Source organism: Mya arenaria, chromosome 6, assembly GCF_026914265.1.
Source record: "Mya arenaria isolate MELC-2E11 chromosome 6, ASM2691426v1".
Classification (NCBI taxonomy): domain Eukaryota; kingdom Metazoa; phylum Mollusca; class Bivalvia; order Myida; family Myidae; genus Mya; species Mya arenaria.
Genome location: NC_069127.1, coordinates 14,993,801 through 15,002,854, shown reverse-complemented (window position 1 = coordinate 15,002,854; position 9,054 = coordinate 14,993,801).

The window sequence follows — 9,054 nt, the reverse complement described above, 5'->3', positions numbered from 1 at the left end:
ATCAAGTTTACATATTACTGATACATACTTAATTTTTGGGACAAGGCAGTTGGAGAATAGGTTTATAGTTGAAATAAGGTAGCGCGGCTGAGCTAGTTCGGGAAGAAACATTACACAACCGCTTGAGAATAGCTAATCTGCTTACTACGTTTCCTGTACTCGCACATTGAACATGGAACTTTGACCACAAAAGCCATGCCAGTCGAGCATAGGCTCTCATGGGTGTCTTGTTATTTCATTGCTTAAATTTTCAAACCTGCCCATATCTGTCTATGTCATTAATATTTCAAACTTGTATATAAAAATTAAAATAAATGCTACAAACGTTCCCATTCTACCAGTCCATTGTATTTCTGCCTTTTCATAGAAAATTGGCATATGGGGAGCATCCCATGCTTCCAGTGATAATCTTGTTGTATCAAGTTCAAGGTATTAGTAAAAGGATATTATATCACTGATTAGTTAAAAGAAAGTACTAGATTGCTTGGGTCAAATTGTTTGAGATACTAAATCTCATAGATTTATATTAAATTTAATAGCTAACAAGGTCACCTTGACCTACTGACCTCAACATTAATAGTGATTATCTGCTGGTCATGACCAACCTGCCTTACAAGTTTGAGGTTCCTGGGCCCAAGCATTCTTCAGTTGTTTATCATAAACCAAAGGGAAGCTCATATGCAGGTGTTTTTGAGCATTTCAAACAGACAATTCTACAGAAAACCCCTTAGACCTAAAGTGAGTAGAAAAACTCATACCATAACCATTTCAGATGATTCATTTACTTCATATGCAGTCTTTGGGTGCTTAAAACTGTTGTGGTAATTCGGACAAACACATTATTGATTTAGTGACACATAAAAAACCTAGAAGCACCATCAGTTGGAACAATACACTCTTGAATGAATTTTTTGTCATTATTGCTAGGTGACCTTTTCAGATATCAAAACCTGTATTAGGTACAAACCAACACATGTCAGAACAGAAAAGTAAGGCATAGCTTTACTATGATTGGTCCATGTCCAAACAAGATAGTAAGGCACAACTTTACTATGATTGGTCACATGTCCAAACAAGATGGTAAGGCACAACTTGACTACCGTATGATTGGTCCCATGTCCAAACAAGATAGTAAGGCACAACCTGGCTATGATTGGTCCATGTCCAAACAAGATAGTAAGGCACAACTTGACTATGATTGGTCACATGTCCAAACAAGATGGTAAGGCACAACTTGACTACCGTATGATTGGTCCCATGTCCAAACAAGATAGTAAGGCACAACTTGGCTATGATTGGTCCATGTCCAAACAAGATAGTAAGGCACAACTTGACTATGATTGGTCCCATGTCCAAACAAGATAGTCAGGCACAACTTGACTATGATTGGTCCATGTCCAAACAAGATAGTAAGACATGACTTTACTTTGATTGGTCCTATGTCCAAACAAGATAGTAAGGCACAACTTGACTATGATTGGTCAATGTCCAAACAAGATAGTAAGACATGACTTGACTTTGATTGGTCCTATGTCCAAACAAGATAGTCAGGCACAACTTGACTATGATTGGTCACATGTCCAAACAAGATAGTAAGGCACAACTTGACTACCGTATGATTGGTCCCATGTCCAAACAAGATAGTAAGGCACAACTTGACTATGATTAATCCCATGTTCAAACAAGATAGTAAGGCACAACTTGACTATGATTGGTCCCATGTTCAAACAAGATAGCCAGGGACAACTTGACTTTGATTGGTCCCATGTCCAAACAAGATAGCCAGGCACAACTTGACTATGATTGGTCCATGTTCAAACAAGATAGTAAGGCACAACTTGACTATGATTGGTCACATGTCTCAACAAGATAGTAAGGCACGACTTGACAATGATTGGTCACATGGCCAAACAAGTTAGTAAGGCACAACTTGACTATGATTGGTCCATGTTCAAACAAGATAGTAAGGCACAACTTGGCTATGATTGGTCCATGTTCAAACAAGATAGTAAGGCACAACTTGACTATGATTGGTCCATGTCCAAACAAGATAATAAGGCACAACTTGACTATGATTGGTCACATGTCCAATAAAGATAGTAAGGCACAACTTGACTATGATTGGTCCATGTCCAAACAAGATAGTAAAGCACGACTTGACTATGATTGGTCCCATGTCCAAACAAGATAGTAAGGCACAACTTGACTATGATTGGTCCCATGTCCAAACAAGATAGTAAGGCACAACTTGACTATGATTGGTTCATGTCCAAACAAGATAGTCAAGCACGACTTGACTATGATTGGTCCATGTCCAAACAAGATAGTAAGGCACAACTTGACTTTGATTGGTCCCATGTCCAAACAAGATAGTAAGGCACAAGTTGACTATGATTGGTCCATGTCCAAACAAGATAGTAAGGCACAACTTGACTTTGATTGGTCCCATGTCCAAACAAGATAGTAAGGCACAACTTGACTATGATTGGTCCATGTCCATACAAGATAGTAAGGCACCACTTGACTATGATTGGTCCATGTCCAAACAAGATAGTAAGGCACAACTTGACAATGACTGGTCACATTTTCAAACAAGATAGTAAGGCACAACTTGACTAAGCTTGGCCCATGGCCAAACAAGATAGTAAGGCACGACTTGACAATGGTTGGTCACATGGCCAAACAAGTTAGTAAGGCACAACTTGACTATGATTGGTCCATGTTCAAACAAGATAGTAAGGCACAACTTGGCTATGATTGGTCCATGTTCAAACAAGATAGTAAGGCACAACTTGACTATGATTGGTCCATGTCCAAACGAGATAGTAAGGCACAACTTGACTATGATCGGACACATGGCCAAACAAGATAGTAAGGCACAACTTGACTATGATTGGTCCATGTCCAAACAAGATAGTAAGGCACAACTTGACTATGATTGGTCCCATGTCCAAACAAGATAGTAAGGCACAACTTGACTATGATTGGTCCATGTCCAAACAAGATAGTAAGGCACAACTTGACTATGATTGGTCCATGTCCAAACAAGATAGTCAGGCACGACTTGACTATGATTGGTCCATGTCCAAACAAGATAGTAAAGCACAACTTGACTTTGATTGGTCACATGTTCAAACAAGATAGTAAGGCACAACTTGACTAAGATTGGCCCATGTCCAAACAAGATAGTAAGGCACGACTTGACAATGATTGGTCACATGGTCAAACAAGTTAGTAAGGCACAAGTTGACTATGATTGGTCCATATCCAAACAAGATAGTAAGGCACAACTTGACTATGATTAATCCCATGTTCAAACAAGATAGTAAGGCACAACTTGACTATGATTGGTCCCATGTTCAAACAAGATAGCCAGGGACAACTTGACTTTGATTGGTCCCATGTCCAAACAAGATAGCCAGGCACAACTTGACTATGATTGGTCCATGTTCAAACAAGATAGTAAGGCACAACTTGACTATGATTGGTCACATGTCTCAACAAGATAGTAAGGCACGACTTGACAATGATTGGTCACATGGCCAAACAAGTTAGTAAGGCACAACTTGACTATGATTGGTCCATGTTCAAACAAGATAGTAAGGCACAACTTGGCTATGATTGGTCCATGTCCAAACAAGATAGTAAGGCACAACTTGACTATGATTGGTCCATGTCCAAACAAGATAATAAGGCACAACTTGACTATGATTGGTCACATGTCCAATAAAGATAGTAAGGCACAACTTGACTATGATTGGTCCATGTCCAAACAAGATAGTAAAGCACGACTTGACTATGATTGGTCCCATGTCCAAACAAGATAGTAAGGCACAACTTGACTATGATTGGTCCCATGTCCAAACAAGATAGTAAGGCACAACTTGACTATGATTGGTTCATGTCCAAACAAGATAGTCAAGCACGACTTGACTATGATTGGTCCATGTCCAAACAAGATAGTAAGGCACAACTTGACTTTGATTGGTCCCATGTCCAAACAAGATAGTAAGGCACAAGTTGACTATGATTGGTCCATGTCCAAATAAGATAGTAAGGCACAACTTGACTTTGATTGGTCCATGTCCAAACGAGATAGTAAGGCACAACTAGACTATGATCGGACACATGGCCAAACAAGATAGTAAGGCACAACTTGACTATGATTGGTCCATGTCCAAACAAGATAGTAAGGCACAACTTGACTATGATTGGTCCCATGTCCAAACAAGATAGTAAGGCACAACTTGACTATGATTGGTCCATGTCCAAACAAGATAGTAAGGCACAACTTGACTATGATTGGTCCATGTCCAAACAAGATAGTCAGGCACGACTTGACTATGATTGGTCCATGTCCAAACAAGATAGTAAAGCACAACTTGACTTTGATTGGTCACATGTTCAAACAAGATAGTAAGGCACAACTTGACTAAGATTGGCCCATGTCCAAACAAGATAGTAAGGCACGACTTGACAATGATTGGTCACATGGTCAAACAAGTTAGTAAGGCACAAGTTGACTATGATTGGTCCATATCCAAACAAGATAGTCAGGCACAACTTGACTATGATTGGTCCCATGTCCAAACAAGATAGTAAGGCACAACTTGACTATGATTGGTCCATGTCCAAACAAGATAGTAAGGCACAACTTGACTATGATTGGTCCATGTCCAAACAAGATAGTCAGGCACATCTTGACTATGATTGGTCCATGTCCAAACAAGATAGTAAGGCACAACTTGACTTTGATTGGTCACATGTTCAAACAAGATAGTAAGGCACAACTTGACTAAGATTGGCCCATGTCCAAACAAGATAGTAAGGCACGACTTGACAATGATTGGTCACATGGTCAAACAAGTTAGTAAGGCACAACTTGACTATGATTGGTCCATATCCAAACAAGATAGTCAGGCACAACTTGACTATGATTGGTCCATGTCTCAACAAGATAGCCAGGCCCAACTTGACTATGATTGGTCCATGTCCAAATAAGATAGTCAGGCACAACTTGACTATGATTGGTCAATGTCTCAACAAGATAGCCAGGTACAACTTGACTATGATTGGTCCCATGTCCAAACAAGATAGTCAGGCACAACTTGACTATGATTGGTCCATGTCCAAACAAGATAGTAAGACATGACTTTACTTTGATTGGTCCTATGTCCAAACAAGATAGTAAGGCACAACTTGACTATGATTGGTCAATGTCCAAACAAGATAGTAAGACATGACTTGACTTTGATTGGTCCTATGTCCAAACAAGATAGTCAGGCACAACTTGACTATGATTGGTCACATGTCCAAACAAGATAGTAAGGCACAACTTGACTACCGTATGATTGGTCCCATGTCCAAACAAGATAGTAAGGCACAACTTGACTATGATTAATCCCATGTTCAAACAAGATAGTAAGGCACAACTTGACTATGATTGGTCCCATGTTCAAACAAGATAGCCAGGGACAACTTGACTTTGATTGGTCCCATGTCCAAACAAGATAGCCAGGCACAACTTGACTATGATTGGTCCATGTTCAAACAAGATAGTAAGGCACAACTTGACTATGATTGGTCACATGTCTCAACAAGATAGTAAGGCACGACTTGACAATGATTGGTCACATGGCCAAACAAGTTAGTAAGGCACAACTTGACTATGATTGGTCCATGTTCAAACAAGATAGTAAGGCACAACTTGGCTATGATTGGTCCATGTTCAAACAAGATAGTAAGGCACAACTTGACTATGATTGGTCCATGTCCAAACAAGATAATAAGGCACAACTTGACTATGATTGGTCACATGTCCAATAAAGATAGTAAGGCACAACTTGACTATGATTGGTCCATGTCCAAACAAGATAGTAAAGCACGACTTGACTATGATTGGTCCCATGTCCAAACAAGATAGTAAGGCACAACTTGACTATGATTGGTCCCATGTCCAAACAAGATAGTAAGGCACAACTTGACTATGATTGGTTCATGTCCAAACAAGATAGTCAAGCACGACTTGACTATGATTGGTCCATGTCCAAACAAGATAGTAAGGCACAACTTGACTTTGATTGGTCCCATGTCCAAACAAGATAGTAAGGCACAAGTTGACTATGATTGGTCCATGTCCAAACAAGATAGTAAGGCACAACTTGACTTTGATTGGTCCCATGTCCAAACAAGATAGTAAGGCACAACTTGACTATGATTGGTCCATGTCCATACAAGATAGTAAGGCACCACTTGACTATGATTGGTCCATGTCCAAACAAGATAGTAAGGCACAACTTGACAATGACTGGTCACATTTTCAAACAAGATAGTAAGGCACAACTTGACTAAGCTTGGCCCATGTCCAAACAAGATAGTAAGGCACGACTTGACAATGGTTGGTCACATGGCCAAACAAGTTAGTAAGGCACAACTTGACTATGATTGGTCCATGTTCAAACAAGATAGTAAGGCACAACTTGGCTATGATTGGTCCATGTTCAAACAAGATAGTAAGGCACAACTTGACTATGATTGGTCCATGTCCAAACGAGATAGTAAGGCACAACTTGACTATGATCGGACACATGGCTAAACAAGATAGTAAGGCACAACTTGACTATGATTGGTCCATGTCCAAACAAGATAGTAAGGCACAACTTGACTATGATTGGTCCCATGTCCAAACAAGATAGTAAGGCACAACTTGACTATGATTGCTCCATGTCCAAACAAGATAGTAAGGCACAACTTGACTATGATTGGTCCATGTCCAAACAAGATAGTCAGGCACGACTTGACTATGATTGGTCCATGTCCAAACAAGATAGTAAAGCACAACTTGACTTTGATTGGTCACATGTTCAAACAAGATAGTAAGGCACAACTTGACTAAGATTGGCCCATGTCCAAACAAGATAGTAAGGCACGACTTGACAATGATTGGTCACATGGTCAAACAAGTTAGTAAGGCACAAGTTGACTATGATTGGTCCATATCCAAACAAGATAGTCAGGCACAACTTGACTATGATTGGTCCCATGTCCAAACAAGATAGTAAGGCACAACTTGACTATGATTGGTCCATGTCCAAACAAGATAGTAAGGCACCACTTGACTATGATTGGTCCATGTCCAAACAAGATAGTCAGGCACATCTTGACTATGATTGGTCCATGTCCAAACAAGATAGTAAGGCACAACTTGACTTTGATTGGTCACATGTTCAAACAAGATAGTAAGGCACAACTTGACTAAGATTGGCCCATGTCCAAACAAGATAGTAAGGCACGACTTGACAATGATTGGTCACATGGTCAAACAAGTTAGTAAGGCACAACTTGACTATGATTGGTCCATATCCAAACAAGATAGTCAGGCACAACTTGACTATGATTGGTCCATGTCTCAACAAGATAGCCAGGCCCAACTTGACTATGATTGGTCCATGTCCAAATAAGATAGTCAGGCACAACTTGACTATGATTGGTCAATGTCTCAACAAGATAGCCAGGTACAACTTGACTATGATTGGTCCATGTCCAAACAAGATAGCCAGGCACAACTTGACTATGATTGGTCCATGTCTCAGCAAGATAGCCAGGCACAACTTGACTATGATTGGTACATGTCCAAACAAGATAGTAAGGCACAACTGGACAATGATTGGTCACATATTTCAACAAGATAGTCAGGCACAACTTGACTATGATTAATCCCATGTCTCAACAAGATAGTAAGGCATGACTTGACTATGATTGGTCCTTGTCCATACAAGATAGTCAGACACAACTTGACTATGATTGGTCACATTTCTCAACAAGATAGTCAGACACAACTTGACTATGATTGGTCCATGTCCAAACAAGATAGTCAAGCACGACTTGACTATGATTGGTCCATGTCCAAACAAGATAGTCAAGCACGACTTGACTATGATTGGTCCATGTCCAAACAAGATAGTAAGGCACAGCTTGACTATGATTGGTCACATGTCTCAACAAGATAGTCAGGCACAACTTGACTATGATTGGTCACATGTCTCAACAAGATAGTCAGGCACAACTTGACTATGATTAATCCCATGTCTCAACAAGATAGTAAGGCATGACTTGACTATGATTGGTCCTTGTCCATACAAGATAGTCAGGCACAACTTGACTATTATTGGTCAGATGTCTCAACAAGATAGTAAGACACGACTTGACAATGATAGATCCCATGTCCAAACAAGAAAGTAAGCCACAAATTGACTATGATTTGTCCATGTCCATACAAGATAGTAAGGCATGGTCCATATCCATACAAGATAGTAAGGCACAACTTGACTATGATTGGTCCCATGTTCAAACAAGATAGTAAGGCACAACTTGACTATGATTGATCCCATGTTCAAACAAGATAGTAAGGCACAACTTGACTATGATTGGTCCATGTCCAAACAAGATAGTAAGGCACAACTTGACTATGATTGGTCCCATGTTCAAACAAGATAGTAAGGCACGACTTGACAATGATTGGTCCCATGTTCAAACAAGATAGTAAGGCACAACTTGACTATGATTGGTCCATGTCCAAACAAGATAGTAAGGCACGACTTGACTATGATTGGTCACATGTCCAAACAAGATAAGATAGTAAGGCACGACTTGACTATGATTGGTCCATGTCCATACAAGATAGTAAGGCACAACTTGACTATGATTGGTCCATGTCCAAACAAGATAGTAAGGCACAACTTGACTATGATTGGTCCCATGTTCAAACAAGATAGTAAGGCACAACTAAACTATGATTGGTCCATGTCCAAATAAGATAGTCAGGCACAACTTGACTATGATTGGTCCATGTCTCAACAAGATAGCCAGGCACAACTTGACTATGATTGGTTCATGTCCAAACAAGATAGTAAGGCACAACTTGACTATGATTTGTCCATGTCCAAACAAGATAGTCAGGCACAACTTGACTATGATTGGTCCATGTCTCAGCAAGATAGCCAGGCACAACTTGACTATGATTGGTACATGTCCAAACAAGATAGTCAGACACAA